The sequence below is a fragment of the Microcaecilia unicolor genome, chromosome 4 (assembly GCF_901765095.1).
Source record: "Microcaecilia unicolor chromosome 4, aMicUni1.1, whole genome shotgun sequence".
Lineage (NCBI taxonomy): Eukaryota > Metazoa > Chordata > Amphibia > Gymnophiona > Siphonopidae > Microcaecilia > Microcaecilia unicolor.
Window position 1 is genome coordinate 317,870,158 of NC_044034.1, and position 18,758 is coordinate 317,888,915.

Consider the following 18,758-nt stretch of genomic DNA (forward strand, 5'->3'; position numbering starts at 1 on the left):
AAATCACCCATTATTATTGTGTTGCCCAGTTTGTTTGCGTCCCTAATTTCCTTTAACATTTCTGCATCCATCTGTTCATCCTGGCCAGGCGGACGGTAGTACACTCCTATTACTAACCTTTTCCCCTTTACACATGGAATTTTAATCCAGTGATTCCAAGAAGTGTTTTGTTTCCTGCAGAATTTTCAATCTATTTGATTCAAGGCTCTCGTTAATATACAATGCTACCCCTCCACCAATTCGATCCACCCTATCACTACGATATAATTTGTACCCTAGTATGACAGTGTCCCACTGGTTATCCTCCTTCCACCAGGTCTCAGAAATACCTATTATATCTAATTTTTCATTTAGTGCAATATAGTCTCCCTCCCATCTTATTTCTTAGACTCCTGGCCTTCGCATATAGACATTTCAAGCTATGTTTGTTGTTCCTATTTACATCATGCTCAGTACTTGACAGTATTAATTTGCAATCTTTTGTCTGATTTTTATTTTTATTTAAGGACACCTGATCTACTACGGTCTCTTTTGCAACCTCACTATCAGGATACCCTATCTTCCCTGTTTTGGTGATATCTTTGAAAGATACCTTATCCTGTACCAGGTGCTTTTAAGCGACTGTCGGCCTCCCCCCCCCCCCCCCCATTTCTAGTTTAAAAGCTGCACTATCTCCTTTTTAAATGCTGATGCCAGCAGCCTGGTCCCACCCTGGTTAAGGTGGAGTCCATCCTTTCGGAATAGGCTCCCCCTTCCCCAGAATGTTGCCCAGTTCCTAACAAATCTAAAACCCTCCTCCCTGCACCATCATCTCATCCATGGATTGAGACTCCGGAGCTCTGCCTGTCTCTTGGGCCCTGCACGTGGAATGGGTAGCATTTCAGAAAATGCTACCCTAGAGGATCTGAATTTGAGCTTTCTACCTAAGAGCCTAAATTTGGCTTCCAGAACCTTTCTCCCACATTTTCCTATGTCATTGGTACCCACATGCCCCAAGACAGCCGGCTCCTCCCCAGCACTATCTAAAATCCTTTCTAGGTGACGCGTGAGGTCTGCCACCTTCGCACCAGACAGGCAAGTCACCAAGCGATCTTCATATCCACCAGTCACCCAGCTATCTACATGCCTAATGATCGAATCACCAACTACAACAGCTGTCCTAACCTTTCCCTCCCGGGTAGCACTTGGAGACATATCCTCGGTGCGAGAGGATAGTACATCCCCCGGTGGGCAGGTCCTGGCTACAGGAGTACTTCCTACTTCACCAGGGTGATGCTCTCCTTCTAGGAGACCTCCCTCCTCCAAGGTAGCACAGGGGCTACCAGACTGTAGGTGGGACTTCTCTACAACATCCCTGTAGGTCTCCTCTATGTACCTCTCTGTCTCCCTCAGCTCCACCAAGTCTGCTACTCTAGCCTCAAGAGAGCGGACACATTCTCTGAGAGCTAGGAGCTCTTTGCATCAGGATACACACATATGACATCTCACCAACTGGGTGATAATCATACATGTGACACTCAATGCAAAAAACTGGATAGCACCCCTCTTGCTGCTGGACTGCTGACTCCATCTTAGCGTTTTTGAGTTTTTCAATAATTTAAAACTTGCTACAGTATTAAGGATATTAGCCTAATATAAAAGTGTCTTTTAGTTTATATAGTAAATTGTATGATTTATTTAGTGTTTCCTTCTTAGATGGTAATGAAATGTATTTAAAACACTGTAAGAGCACTCCTTGCTTGTTACCCTAATTACAATAACTGACCATAAATGAAGAGTTGTCCTAGGGGTAGGCAGTGGCGTTCCTAGGGAGGGGCGGTGGGTGCGGTCCGCCCCGGGTGCATGCCGCTGGGGGGGTGCCGCGCACGCCTGTCTGTTGTTCGTTCCATGCTCCCTGTTATTTCCTGTTCCGGGGCAGAGCGGGAGCATGGAACGAATGACGGACAGGTGCGCATGGCACCCCCCCAGCGGCATGCACCTGGGGGGGTTCTTTCGCGGGGGGTCCTTTCGCCAGGGGGGGGAGTTGCGCTGCATCCGGGGGGGGCGCTGCACCTGGGGGGCGGGGCGAATCGGCAATCTGCCCCGGGTGTCAGCCCCCCTAGGAACGCCACTGGGGGTAGGAAGACTAAACTAGATCCTGCAGTGCCTGCTAGATTCTATCTGTTAATGCTGTGGTACAAAGTTTTTAAAACTAAGTGGAAAAGACAATGGAAATTAGTTGCTAAAATTTGCTTTTTATATTTTTATTTTGCCTATCACTAACCTACAATTAGTCCAGATCTTTTTACTACAAAATCAAGGAAATACAGAGGTAAGCTACAAAACATCTAAGTTCAACATATCTCAATTCAAGCAAGCTTGGGACAAGTACATAGGATCTAAGGGAGAGAAAGGGATAGTAGATGACATGGATGGGCAGACTGGATAGGCCATATGATTTTCATCTACTTTCATTTTTCTTTTTATGAGTCATCTGGTCAGTATATTGACAGCCTTCCCTAGATATCATCAGTTAACTTTTATCTTTAGATGCACCAAAGGTCAGTATTGGGAATTTGGGAAATGCCCCAGGCTTAAGTTTCACATTTCTGTGAGCAAACACAAGACCCATGAGCAACCAAGATACAACTGTTCATTTATGTTTGTCAAATGCCATGGGAGCAATTTTCTTTAATCTGCATAGTTGCAAGGTACATATGTAGTTTTGGCACATATAATTTGGGGCTAATTTTCCACTCGGGCACCTGCTATGTGTGCAGGTGCCTGAGTTAGGGGTGGATGGGGTGGGGGGAAGCATGCATACATTTGAAAATCAAACTGTATGTGTAGAATGTTTTCCTCCTCTGATCTAAGCTAGCCCCCCTCCCACCCACACACACACACACAAACAAAATTATCTTTTAAAGCCAACTAAAAAGTAAGTACATATGCACACTATGGAACTCCATTTGTACTTTCAGTGAGCCAGGAGGAGAGCAATTTTCAACTGGTAAATAGCTCTGAAACTTACCCTCCACATGGAAATAGAGCACCCCAATAGGATAAATAAAATACTGAAAGCCTAATATTGTCCTTATCATTCTACTGCATTTGTGGACATGCTCAAAATTCACCTTGTTGCCATCCGAGAAGATGATGTTCCTTATAAAATCAATGCAGAGTGTCACGCATTTGGAAGGCCAAGGCTGAGGGTTGTCAGTGGAGCTTCTTTCATTATCAGATGGCAAATGGATTTCTTGAGTGCTGATATAATTGACCATGAATATCCTATGTACTCTGAATTCATACCTTTCTATTTGACCAACCACACAGAGCGGAAGTGGGTTCCAGAGTCATTTGCCTTTTCTGTTTCATTTAAGAGCTCTCAACCGAACAATAAATTTGGCAACTTTTTAAAAGGAATATATATTGGTGGGTAAGAGGATGTTGAGGTGCGTTTTCGATATGACGTCTAAGTCCGACTTTGGACGTTTTGCAAAAAAACGTCCAAAATCTGAATAAGAAAGAAGGTCATTTTCAAAAAAGAAAAACGTCTATCTTTTTTTTTCTTTTCAAAAATACTGTTTTGAACAAAGTTTTGTGATTTGGACGTTTTGTTTTTTTGGTCCATTAAAAAAAAAAGTCCAAGTGCAAAATGCACAAAATCAAAACATTGGGATGTAGGAGGAGCCAGCATTTTTAGTAGACTGGTCCTCCAGGCATCCCAAGGGAGCAGTGGGGCACCCTAGGGGGCACTGCAGTGGACTTCATAAAATGCTGCCAGGTACACATCTCACCATTGCTCCCTTATCTTGTCTGCTGAGCCCCCCAAAATCCACTACCCCCAACTGTACACCACTACCATAGCCCTTACAGGTGAAGGGGGCACCTATATGTGGGTACAGTGGGTTTCTGGAGTTTTGGAGGGCTCACAGTTTCCTCCACAAGCGTAGCAGGTAGAGTGCGGTATGGGCCTGGGTCCATCTGTCTGCAGTGCCACAGCACCCACCATTAGACTATTCCAGGGACCTGCATGCTGTTCTAATGGACCTCAGTATAACATGTGAGACTGGCAGGTAATGTTTTAAATCACATTTGGGGGGGGGGAGTTAGTGACCACTGAGGAAGTAAGGAGAGGTCATCCTTGATTCTCTCCAGTGATCATCTGGTCATTTAGGGCACCTTTTTGTGCCTTATTCGTTATAAAAACAGGTCTAGCTCAAAACATCTTAGTTTTAGTTCTGGATGGTTTTGTTTTGTTCCATTATGGCTGAAAAACATCCAAATGTTAGGAACACCCAGATCCCACCCTTAACACGGTCCTGACATGCACCCTTGTGATTTGAATGCACTTCAGAGATGGACTTCATATAAAAATGTTAAAAAATTGGGTTTGAAAATACCAATTTGGACTTTTTCTCTTTTGAAAATGAGCTCCATAACTACACGCCAGGGACAAATACCAAGACATAGATTTTAAGATGATCCCAATTTTTGGTGCTAAAAATCATTTTTTTAACACTTCTACTACAAGGTGTTTTCATTTTCCTTTGTATTATCATAAGAACATAAGATGTGCCATATCAAGTCCGATCAAAGGTTCATCAAGCCCAGCATCCTGTCTCTAACAGTGACCAATCCAGATCACAAATACCCATGGAGTAGATTCATTCCCCATATACAGCAGTGGCTCTTCTCATGGTCATTGGGGAGCATCTGGAAAGCATGGTTTCCGGATACTCACAATGAATACACATGAGATACATTTGCATGCAGATATATTTCATGCACATATATAGTCCATGTTCTGAAAACCAGATTGGATGAGTGATCTCACAAGGACAGGGCTGGAAATCAATAATATACAGAAAGCTAATATACAATCTGAAGAAGGAAGGACTTGATAGATATCTGGTCTTCTTTCATCCTCAACTAACTAAATAAGATTAGGAAGTAAATATTACGGTCACCCTTGGCTTTCAACACCAACTTTCATTTAGATAATCAGATTCCTCCGTCTCAGCTTTTTATGGGACATATGAGAGTAAAATGTGAATTGTTCTATGCCATGATAAAATATTAGCTTGAGAAGAGCCAAACATTTCCATACACATACTGTTTGTACAGAAATGGAGCCAGCCCTGGTGGTGTGATCAGAAGTGCTTCCTACCTCTGATGTTCCCATTTTCTCTACAAGGCTTGGAGTGATCCCCATAACCTACATAAAGGCTTTATGTTTGTCTTCTGCCTTAAAATGTTTGCTTCAAAAACAAACAAAAAAAAAGTGTAGAGAGGTAGCCAGGAGCATTAAAACTTAAATGGGCAACATCAATTGCCCAAGTGAGAAGAGCCCTGGAAACCTCCTCTCTGAGTCTGTCTGCTCAGAGACTTGAAAGTAAATAACCCCTCTTGAAAGGCCACCAGCAGTCCAAGATCCAGGGTGTGACTTAAAAGAAACCCCGCTTCATCCAATGCTATGTGCCAACTCACTTTTTGGAAACTTGGCATATGCAGTGTTCTTGGCATGGTAACCCAGAAGTACAGCTGTGGAAAAAAGTCAACCCTCTATTACTTGTTAACTATACTTCTAATGCATCAGCTTTCCAATGCTGTAAACAAAATATTAGAACCTACCAATGCCATCCCTGATGAGTAGGGATGCAGGAATCTATGTTGTTATAAAATAAATAAATAAATAAAATAATGTCTTAAGGTGGCCAAACAGGTAGAAAAGATGATGGCCAAAGCCAGAAGGATGCTTGGGTGCACAGGGAGAGGAATGGTCAGCAGGAAAAAGAAGGTAATAGTGCCTCTGTATAAATCTCTGGTGAGGCCATTTAGAGAAAATCTGCCTAGGCAGAGGAACACTGGGATCCCATAGTATACAGACAAACAGTAACAGAAAGTGGGAAATAGACCAGGCTGATCAGGAACAAACAAGGAGACTTCTAAAGATGGTAAAACATTTGTTGGTGAAGACTCGACACAGCACTGTGTTTCGGCGGTTAGCCTGCTTCAGGAGTCTTCATATAGAGGGGCATAATCGAATTTCGCCAGCCAAATACATCACTGGCGATCTATGTTGGCAGCGGCGCTACAGCTGGTCGGAACCGTATTATCGAAAAAGATGGCCGGCCATCTCTTTTTTTCGATAATACGGTTTAGTCCGGTCAAATGCCATGGAGTTCGCCGGGTTTGAGATGGCCGGGTTTGTTTTTCAGCGATAATGGAAAGTTATGTCGGCCATCTCAATCCCCGGCCAAATTCAAGGCATTTGGCCATGGGAGGAGCCAGCATTTTTAGTGCACTGGCCCCCCTGACATGCCAGGACACCAACCAGCCACCCTAGGGGTCACTGCGCTGGACTTCAGAAAAGCTCCCACGTGCATAGCTCCCTTACTTTGGGAGCTGAGCCCCCCAAACCCCCCCAAACCCACTACCCACAAATGTACTGCACCCACTAAAATTATTCCAGGGACCTGCATACAGCCTCTAGGACTTATTGCTGCTGTATAACTTTGGCACACCAGTTCACACCTGAAGACTAATCTCTCTGAAAAAATCCTTTCTTTAAATAACCACGTTTACTCACAGTTAACTGCAGATCAGAGGTTGTGCCCCACTGGCAAAGAGTCCCCTGGTACTAAGATTAGCAGTAGGTCAGAGCTGGCACAATGGTGTACAATGCCCTCTTTCAGCACCATGCAAGGTAAGAACTATGTTCTCTAATGTGGGTAACACAGGAAAGGGAACTAAAACTGGCTTACAAAAATGGCCACTACCGCATGGACTACAACAGGAAACAAAACAGGGCACATTCTGACCCAGTTAGCAGGGGGGAAAAGCACCATGGGAGTAGAGCCCAGTACCCTACACCCACCACAATGCATTGCTAATGTGACTCTGCAAGGCACCTAACAGAAAAGGTGTCACACTCACCCGAGAGCCACATCGCAACCAGGGAAAGGCTGTCGGAGGATACAACACATTCTGCTGTCATGGAGGTGGGTACGGCATTTGAGGCTGGCATACAGACTGGCAAAAAAGGTTTTTAGTTTTATTTTTTTAGTTTGGAAGGGGTTGGTGACCACTGGGGGAGTATGGGGAGGTCATCCCCCATTCCCTCCAGTGGTCATCTGGTCAGTTGGGGCACCTTTTTGAGGCTTGGTCGTGAAAATAAAAGGACCAAGTAAAGCCGGCGAAATACTGCTTAACGCCACTTTTTTTTTCCATTATCGGCGAAAGCCGGCCATCTGGTAGTCACGCCCATGCCCCGCCTTCGCTAATCTACCAACACGCCCCCTTGAACTTTCGCCGGCGAAGCGACGGGAAAGCGGCGATGCAGTCAAAAATGCCGCTTTCGATTATACCGATTTCGCCGCTTTTAAAAAATTGCCGGCCATCTCCCGATTTGTGTCGGAAGATGGCCGGCGATCACTTTCGATTATAAGCTGGATAGTCTATTCTTTTTGAGGAGTGCATCTTTTATTAAAACATGGTCTTTATAAATACCACTTTACACTTGTCTGCTCAGCTGCAAAGGTTGTTTGTTCCACAAGGAACTTTAACACAAGACTCCTGAGGCAGGCACTTCCATGCCGAAACACAGTGTCATGTCGAGTCTCGTGTATTGCAGTACTAAACTAGTGTGTTCATCCCATTGTCTGTTCAACCTACTTCCTTAACCTAACTTTGAGTGGCATTTACAGAATAGTTCTTAGCCCTTTTTTTCAATGCTGATTTTTTCGGTACTAATTATAGAATTTAATCCTAAGTACTATTTTATAAAGGGCCCTCCAGGTTCAGCGCCCTTTATAGAATAGCACTTAGAACTTGGTGTAAATGTCGGCACCCAACTCATTGCATTTGGACACGGAAGTGGCTTTATTCTCTAAAACCGCACCCAATTTTTCAGAAAACCCCTGCCCCTCCCCTAGCCATTCCCCTTGCTAGGGGTGACCGGTCTTATAGTATAGCGAGCAAGCAGCTGTGTGTGCAAATCACAATTCATGCCAATTAGCTGCAATAATTGATTGTTAACATCAATTCATTGCTAGTTAATATTTATTTATTACATTTGTACCTCGCGCTTTCCCACACATAGCAGGTTCAATGCGGCTTACATAGTAAAAAACCAATACAAGTTCTGCACACACATCTTCACTCTAAGCCAAAATTTAGGCTCCATATTTAGTATCTAGGAGAATGTGCATACAATCTTTCTGGTACATGTATTTATATTCATATATAGAATTGCATAATGTTATAAAAACCCTTTTCTGTATACAGGTTTCACATGTAGAAAAACCTTTATGAAATAATTTCCTAAAAAGGCAACTTATTTGCATGTGATCTTGTATCCATCCAGAAAATTTTGTTAAATAAAAAAAAAAATATGTCCACATATATATATATATATATGATTGGAAACACTCAGAAGAGATTATTCACAGTGAGTCTACAATCTTGGTTACTGAGCAGCTATAACATAAGTACTTTGAGGGAACTGGATTATAAAAGTCACACAAATAGACATGAACAGTTGACGCTACACTTTGAATTAGCATAAGCTTTAAACTTATGCTAATTCAACCCCTTTTTATGATGGCATAAACCTAAATTCTGGGCTCCCAAATGCAATTCTGCAGAGGATGCTCTATGGCAGCAGGCATCCCCCTTTCATCTGGGAATAAAAGGCAGAGGGGACCCCAAACCAACCAATGCCACCTCTCCTCTTGAAATTCCCCCTTCTTCTCTCTCTCCTTCTTCCTCTCCCCCATGCCAGAAAAAACGTCTGTTGAAGCTGGCAGGAGGTAAGCACAGCAAACACTGAACTTAATATCCAGTAGAATTGCTATGACACCTCCCAAATTTTACCCCATTGGACCCAGAAGTAGAAGAAGTACCTAATTGTATCATCTCCTGCTGCCAGAAGATCAATTTCACAGTAAGAGGTACAAAATCACAAGCCTCCTATGCAAAAGTTGTCCCCATGGCTGCATAAGATGATGTGTTTAACCCTGTCCTGGTGACCCTACAATCAGTTGAGTTTTCAGGATATCACAATGAATATTTATTTATTTATTTATTTATTTATTAACCACCTTTATGTAGAGATTCATTCAAGTCAGTGTACACCAAGTACAGTTTAATATAAAACTTACAATTTTGTTTACAACCTAACAATAGTAAAATGACCAAATACAAGCATAAATATATAACTGCATCTTTTACTAAACCGCATTAACGATTCCCAGCACGGCAATGCTGAGAAAGCCCATGTCGTCATTGCTGTGCAGGAATCACTAGTGCAGTTTGGTAAAAGAAGCCCGAAGGGGGCCCTTTACTAATGTGCGCTAGAAAATGGGCTGCGCATGTTTTGGGTGTGCGCAGATCCATTTTTCAACGCGCCTGTTAAAAAAAACCTTTTTTTCATTTTTGCCAAAAATGGATGTGTGGCAAAATAAAAATTGGCATGCATCCATTTTGGGTCTGAGACCTTACTGCCACCCATTGACTTAGCAGTAAGGTCTCTTGCAGTAACTGTGCGGTTATAGTCTATGCATGTAGAGTGATGATTACTACCCAGTTTCCGCCACACACAGGAAAATACTGCCTCCTAAATGGCATAGCACACGGCCATTTCCTTCCAGAATAAAATGCCTTTTACCGGCAGCAGTAAAAGGGGGCCTCGACGTACAGAAAACCCACGTGCCGACACCACCACAGGACCCTTTTACCGCTATTTGGTAAAAAGGAGGCCTTACCTTTTACAAGCTGAGGTGAGGAGAAATGCACCTAGAACAGCTGAACTAGCCCAGCAGATTGATTCATTCCCATTTATCCAAGCACAGGATGCACTTCAGTGAAGGAATATAAATTGGGCCTTAAAATTCATTGATTTTCTTTCTTTCTTTTTTCAGTTTAAGAAAACCTCTCCACTGCAAAAAGCAATGCTTCCAGCATGGATTATAGGAATTAATATTCTCACTTATTTACAGTGATGCTGCTATGTTCTTATATAAAAAATATTCTAACATATAGCAAAAGGATCTTTTTACATGGATTTAAAGTTGTGGAAATTGTCTCTCACTTCTGTTCATGTTCTCTTATCACATTAAATAGATAACTTTGCACCTTAAATAAACTAAGTAGTAATTAAAAAAAACTGTTGTATTTACTAGGTTCCTTTTGTCTAGTATTACATTTTCTTTAAAGATCTAAAACCATTCAGTGTGACATATATGAAATAATAGAAGAAACCAGGAGGGAGCAAAAACTTTTTTTACATCACTGTAACTGAAAATTGCAACAGATTCACCATCTGCCAACAGATCACCTGCCTTCTGCTCAAGCTTTTGAAGTACCTGCTCAACTAAAGCAAACAATAAACTGATGATTTCCCAGTTAACAGACAGCCAAGAGGCCGGGTAGACCTTCAAGTCCTTTATTTCATCTAATTAATTTAAGACAAAGCATAAACAGAAGAGAGAGGTAATTTCTACTCCTTTAAATCCATTTAAAAAGGCCCTCTTGCTATACATTAAGAGTATTTTTACTTAAGAACAGAAGAGTTGTCCTACTGGGTCACAGCAAGTGTCCGTCTAGCTCAGTATCCTGTGTCCAACATGGCCCAATCCAGGTCACAAGTACCTGGCAGAGCCCCCAAAAGTAGCAAGATTCCACGTTATTTAATCCCATGGAAAAACTGTTACTTTCCCCAGGTCTATCTTAATAAGGGCTCATTGACTTTTTCCAGTGATACCGAAGTCTGAGAGCACACTGTTGTCTTATGTACAGAATAGCCCCTGACGCAGCCCCTTTGGGTGAAACACGGCCTGCGTCGGGCGTATGATTGTGTTGATACTCTACAATAAAGACTCATTTGTACCTACTACTGATCTGCTCTGGTTTTTGTTTTTTCATACTATGAACTTTTCCTCCAGGAATGTCTCCATACCTTTTTTTAAACCCAGCGACATTAACTGCTTTTACCACTTGCTCCAGCAATGAGTTCCAGAGATTAATAGGGTCTTTTACTAAGGCACGCTAACATTTTTAGCACGTGCCAATAATTAGGATGCGCTAAACATTAGAGACGTTTTATATATTCCTATGGGTGTCTCTAGCATTTAACAAGCCCTAATCATTAGCACGCGCTAAAAACGCTAGTGTGCCTTAGTAAAAAAAACCCTAAGGGACTTATTTTCAAAGCACTTAAAGTTCCATAGGTTACTATCCAGCTTATAGTTGAAAAAGAAAAACGCCTATATTGCGACCCAAATTGGGAGATAGACGTTTATCTCACAAAAACGAATAAAGCGGTATAATCGAAAGCCGAATTTGGACGTTTTCAACTGCACTCCATCGCAGATGCGGACAAAGTTGGTGGGGGCGTGTCAAAGGCGTGGTGAAGGCGGAACTGGGGCGTGGTTATCGGCCGATCAGAGATAGGCGCCTTTCGCCGATAATGGAAAATAAATATGCGTTTTTTGCGAGAATTTAGGGCACTTTTCCTGGACCCTGTTTTTCCACGAATAGGGCCCCAAAAAGTGCCCTAAATGACCAGATGACCACTGGAGGGAGTCGGGGATGACCTCCCCTGACTCCCCCAGTGGTCACAAACCCCCTCCCACCACAAAAATATGCCGTTTCACAACTTTTTATGTTCACCCTCAAATGTCATACCCACCTCCCTGGCAGCAGTATGCAAGTCACTGGAGCAGTTATTAGGGGGTGCAGTGGACGTCAGGCAGGTAGACCCAGGCACATCCCCCCCCCCCCCCACCTGTTACACTTGTGCTGGTAAATGGGAGCCCTCCACACCGCCCCCCAAACCCACTGTACCCACATGTAGTTGCCCCCCTTCACCCCTTAGGGCTATAGTAATGGTGTAGACTTGTGGGTGGTGGGTTTTGAGGGGGATTTGGGGGGGGGGCTCAACACCCAAGGGAAGGGTGCTATGCACCTGGGAGCTCTTTTACCTTTTTTTTTGTTTTTATAAAAGTGCCCCCTAGGGTGCCCGGTTGGTGTCCTGGCATGTGAGGGGGACCAGTGCACTACGACTCCTGGCCCCTCCCACAAACAAATGCCTTGGATTTATTCGTTTTTGAGCTGGGCGCTTTCATTTTCCATTATCGCTGAAAAACAAAAACGCCCAGCTCACAAATTGTCGAATAAAACATGGACATCTATTTTTTCCCAAAATATGGTTCGGTCCGCCCCTTCACGGACCCGTTCTCGGAGATAAACGCCCATGGAGATAGATGTTTTCGTTCGATTATGCCCCTCTACGGGGCTCATTTTCAAAGGAGAAAAACGTCCTGAAAATGTCACAAAGTAGCATTTGGATGAATTTCTTCTCAAAACGTTCAAATCAGTATTTTTGAAACCTATTTTGTAGACATTTATCCATGCAATTTGTGTGTAATGCGTCCAAGTCACAAGGGGGTATGTCAGGGCATTTCAGGGTGGGCTTAGGGTGTTCCTAACACAGACATTTCACAGCCATAATGGAACAAAACACAAACGACTAGGGCTGAAAATTCATTGTTTTGATCTAGACTTGTTTTGAGAATGAATAAGGCAGAAAAAGGTGCCCTAAATGACCAGATGACAGGAATCAGGGATGGCCTCCCCCCTTACTCCCCTAGTGGTCACTGATCCCCTCCCACCACCCAAAGATGTGATTAAAAATATACCTTATCAGCTCTAAGACAGCTTCAGATGTTATAGCCAGGCCTATTAGAGCAACAAACGGGTCCCTGGAGTAGTGTAGTAATCAGTGGAATACACTATAGAGAGAAGGACCCAAACCCATATCCCACTCTACCTGTTACTCTTGTGGTGGAAAGAGTAAGCCCTCCCACACTCCCGCAAAACATACTGTACCCACATATAGGTGACCCCTTCACCCATAAGGCCTATTGTAGTGCTGTACAGTTGGGAACAGTAGGTTTTGGTGAGTTTTGGAGGATTCAGCATACGGTATAAGGGTGAGATGTGTACCTGGGAGTTTTCATATGAAGTCCTCTGCAAGACCCCCCCTAGGGTGCCCCATTGTTCTCCTGGGATGTATGTGTGGCCAGTCTACTAAGAATGCTTGGCTCCTCCTACATCCCAATGGCTTGATTTTCTACGTTTTTCACTTGGACATTTTTTTTCAAAAATGGCCCAAAAAGATAAATGCACAGAACACAAAAACATCTTAATTGTGGCTATTTAAAAAAAAAAAAAAAAAAGACGTTTTACTGTTTCAAAAATGACCATATTTCTTATTCAGATTTGGGACGTTTGGCGCAAAATGTCCAAAGTCCAACAAAGACATCATATTGAAAATGCCCCTCATCGTAACTTTGTAAGTCTATGTGCTTTGAAAATACACCTCCACCTGTACACATATTTTCTCCTATATGTTTTAATTGCGCTATTATGTAACTGCATGGAGCGTCTTCCCATGTTTAAGATGCATACAACATGGCACATGGATTGAAGTATACAAATATTTTATTTATTTATTGGGATTTATTTACCACCTTTTTGAAGGAATTCACTCAAGGCAGTGTATAGCAGTTGCGTTCCGAGGGGCGCTGACACCCGGGGCGGATCGCCGATGTGCCCCCCCGGGTGCAGCGCCCCCCCCCCCCCATGCAGCGCGACCCCCCCCGGCGAAGGGACACCCCCCACCCCAACGAAAGAACCCCCTGGGTGCACGCCGCTGGGGGGGGTGCCGCGCGCCAGTCAGCGTCGTTCATTTCCATGCTCCCTCTGCCCCGGAACAGGTTACTTCCTGTTCCAGGGTAGAGGGAGCATGGAAACAAACGATGCTGACTAGCGCGCGGCACCCCCCCAGCAGCGTGCACCTGGGGCAGACCGCCCCCACCGCCCCCCCCCCCTTGGTATGACACTGGTGTATAGCAAGAATAAGTCAAACATAAGCAACAGACAATTACAGCAGTAAAAATATTCAAAGCAGATTGAATTTGGCTGCCACTACTACTGTATTTCATGTTTCATACATATACATGTGCAATATTATTGTTATATCACACTGCAGAAATCCATGTATATATTACATGCCCCAAAGCTAACAATATAGTGTGCTGCTGCAAGCAATTATTTCCTACACTATGACATACACACACAATTTTGTCTCTAAAAGCTTCCTCTGTTGCTGACTTTCTGTTGTTTCTTCTGTAACTTTTTAGCAAAGATTACCATACAGGCACACATTATCTTCACACAAAATCTGCCAACATCCCAGTCTTTAAAATGAACAGTGCACATGCCAGAAGGGGAAACCATCGCGGACCAAGCCTCTGAGATGATACAACAGTTTTTAAAACGAGAAGCATATTCTGTGGAAATCACAAAGCTTTACTGCAACTGAAATTTCACAATTAATTGCCTTGATATAAAAAAGGAACAGCCGCTAGAAGGAGAAACCGTATTCTTGCACTCTGAAATAATGGATGACCAGACCAACCAAAACTGAGTTATAATACTGTTGGGCCCGTCTCAGTATCTTTAACTGTACTCATGCAGTGCCATAGTGTTTAATTGTTGTGTTTGCACTGAGAAAATCCACTTTTATCGCAGGGTGTTCTGATATAGAACGTTGTTTGCCCTCTAAACTGTAGTATAAACTTCTCAGTATGTGCCAATAGCAGATGGCCAAAAATAGGACATTCATTCTACTTATTTATCAACCTCGGATAAAAGACACCATATAATGATTTCTCAATCCAGCCTCTGAACGTGCCCATTGGCACATCAGATGAACTGCATGGTAGGTGTCCCATGGCTTGAGGGGTCCCCTCCCCTTTTAAACTCCATTGTTGCTCTACATTTATGAGGTCCCTTTCAAGGACAAGCCTGAAAGGGTCTTATTCAAGAAGGATTTTTTTTCCATAGGCACAGAATGGGAAAAAGTCCTCTTGGAACAAGGCCCAAAGGCTCTCAGCTTTCCCACCAATTCTAACAAGTGAGTGTCAGTTTCATTTGTGCCCCATTCACTATAATCTCTCTCGCTGTCTTGCTGTCTCTTTCCCATAAATTGACCAGTGTTGAATGAAACAAATAGTGTGGCTCCTGCTATTCTTTCGGGTTTACTAAAAAGGCAGTCAGTTCAAACCTTTTGTGTAAGAGAAGGGCTTTCTGTCATGTAAATCCTCCTCTGTGTGGCTGGATAAAAGGTTTTGGTTAGGCCATAAAAATCTATGGTTATCCCAAACCTGCACTTCATTATGTCATTGGAAAGTACATACAAATAATGGTCTCTCCAGAATAAACACAAATATGTCGGCTGATACAACCCTTTTTATACAAAGTATTTAATTGATGTGAGTAACTGTGAAGCATTTAATCCAGTTGCCAAGGGATTGCACAGGAGATGACCTTTCACCTGTTCTGGTAGTGCCCTATCATACAAGATTTAGTTAGGGGCCTGGACCTGTAATTCAGAGGCTGTATCCCAACAAATAATGTAGCCATCCATGACAGCTGGGAGGCTCCTACACTGCTTCACCAGGAACCATCTCATGCAAGAGAGGCAATACCTATCTAGGCCTGTCATAAACTGCTCTGTGCCTATGCAAGCAAATGGGCCTGAGGAGAAGGAGAAGGATGATAAAAAAACAAATATTTTAACAAGAATGTTTGTTTTGATTAAGAGTATGCAAAAAAGTGATGTCACCTATTAAAAATCTTTCGTTTTTGAAATTTTGGAACTAAATGCCTTTGTTTATGCATTGTTTGAGGGGTTTATGCAGTGTTTTCCGTATTATCCGACTTTTCATTTATCCGACAATGGGTCAGTCCCATTTATGTTGGATAATCAAGACTGTACTGTAATGTCATATTAATCACAAATGTACCATTATTTCTAACTTTTGAATGCTTTTTAACTCATGTTAAAAAAAATCACTTCAGAGTTGGTTCAATTAATTTATATGAAAACTTCTGCTAAATTTTACTGATCAGGTCCAAACTTGAGAGTGTGGATGGAGCATGGATGGCCAACTCAGAGTACCCCAAAAGGAGGAGGCTCACCTCCAAAAAGGAGAACAGAAATTTGTATTGAATTTGCAGATGCAAATATATTTACAAAAAAACATAAGAATTGCCATGCTGGGTCAGGGCAAAGGTTCATCCTGTTTCCAACAATGCCGAATCCAGGTCACATGTACCTAATAGGACCCCAAAAAGTAAATATTTTCATACTACTTATCCCAGGGGTAAGCAGTGGTTTTTACCAGGTCTACCGTAATAATGGCTTATGGACTTTCCTCCGGAAAAAAAACTAGTCACGCTAACTGCTTTCAACACATCTGGCAACCAGTTCCAAAGCTAGCTATCTGCTGAGTGTGGCAGTGCATATTATTAACCAAATGCAGATTCTGTGTATAAACCACTGAGTCAGACTAAACCAGATAAGTCTGTGTTCCCTTTATGTATAGAATTCCCCTGAAGTAAATGTCCCTGCCTAGTAAAGTATTTGGAAAATAGAGCGGACATATTTACAATAAATTAATTGATGTGCTAGGGAATGGTAAATATGCATGAGTGTCCATCCTGATTAGGAATCTCTGACAGGAATATTGCATTTGGTTCAAACAGTAAGGCTTCAATTCATAGCTTCCAGAGCATTCATGAAAGAGCTGAAACCCTAATTATGAAATGAAGCCTTGCTATTTGTACTAAATACAATATTCCAATTAGACACACCTCATTAAAATGGGCCTTCATGTGCACATTTGCCCTTCTTTAGCACATAAATGTACTTAAAAACAAAAATCCCCACCCTCTTCTCCAACTACATAAGAATGTGCAGTGAGAGAGGAGGCTGGGGATTCCTTAAAATACATTGATATGCTGGGGTACCTCAAAATTAGAACAATTTTTCTGCATCAAGTTTAGTGAAAGGGAACTCATTTCTACCAGTGGCTCTAATCTACAGCAGTTGGCAGTGAGAGGCTCTCCTGCTTTTCCAGTTCTGAGACCTTCATAAACACAGCTGTCCCAATGCACCTCACTCCTGTAATGCATCACCCCTTGCTATTCCAGTAGAAACTGACATGCATAGCTCTGCCACCGCACCTCACTCCTGCTGTGCAGCACCCCTAATTATTCCAGCAGAGACCCTCATATATAGTTCTACCACTGCATCTCACTTCTGCCATGAGCACCCTCAGTTATTCCACTACTAATATCTTCACACACACAGCTCTGCCATTACATCTCACTTCTGCCTTGTTACTCCACCCCTCCTATTCCTGTACCAAGACCTCCTTCCACACGACCAGCTCTGCCAATGCACCTCATTCCTGTCGGAAAGCTCTCCCCTCCCAAGGTTGTGCCAATAAAGCACATTGAAATCATACTCAGGAAGAAAAGACTGACCGATATTTCAAGTCTTCTATGTGATGTCCTTACCTGAGCTCCTTTAAGTCATTTCTTCCTAATCAAAAACTAGGAGAGGATTAATATCTCAATTTGCTGGGGAGAAGGGAGAGTAAATAATCACCTACCAAAAATCAACAGGAAATCTTTGATGAGCTGAGAATTTAACATATTTAAGCGCCCATTGGCACATCAGATGAACTGCAGGGCAGGTGCAGTGATGCTTCCCATTCAGGTCAGCTCCTTAAAGGCACAGGGGATCATGGGTTGGCTATAATTCCAGTTCTTCTGACCCTCTGACTCCTGGCACTACTACTGGCTTTTAAGACCCTGTCAGATTATGGCACTTTGGCTATTTGCCTGGCAGGAGGCTGGGGAACCCGGGCTTCCAAGAATCCAGACACCGACAATACCTGATACATACTCTGTTGAAAACAAACATTGATCTTCTTAAATCTTCTTTAAGAAGGACAATGACATTTTTAAAGCTGAAAAGCAAGAAGGCTTGGTTTACACTTCCTTCCTCCTTTATAAATAAAAGTACATATTGAATTATTAATTTGAAAAAGTCTCCCTGTGGAGGTAAGAAAGAAAAGTGGAGGGGCATTTTCAATATGACGTCTAAATCTGATTTTGGACATTTTGCGAAAAATGTTCAAAAATCCAGTAGCGAACATGATCGTTTTCAAACCAGAAAAACATCCAACTTTTTTGTTTAGAAATGGCCGTTTGCTTGATGTTTTTGTGCTCATTGCATCTATCTTTTAGACTATTAAAAAAAAAAAAGTCCAAGGAAAATAGCACAACAACAAGCCATTGGGATGTATGAGCATACTTACTAGATTGGCCACACAGACATCCCAGCAGAGCAGTGGGGCACCCTAGGGGGCACTGCAGTGGACGTCACATAAAAGGTCCCAGGTACACATCTCACCATTACCCCCTTATATTGTATGGTGAGCCCTCCAAACCCCATCAAGTACCCAAAATATACCACTACAATAGCCCTTATGACTCAGGCATCACCTATTTGTGGGTACAGTAGGTTTTTGGTGAGTTTTGAAGGGCTCAAACTTTTCACCACAAGTGTACCAGTTAGAGTGAGATATGGGCCTGGGTCCCTTTCTCCACAGTGCCCTGTACCAACCATATCTCAAGCTGTCATAGAGGCTGGTATGCGTATGAACTGAACATGTGTGGGGGCCATCAGTGTCAGTGGCTGGAGGCATGCCACCAAATACTCTGGGATTGAGACGTTTTGGAGAGGACTCTAGCACCAGCCAAGGTTTATGTTTTACCACTTCGGGAGGGGGGGTGTAGTGGGCAGCAGGGGCGTAGCCAGACACCAAAGTTTGGGTGGGCCTGGGCCCAAGATGGGT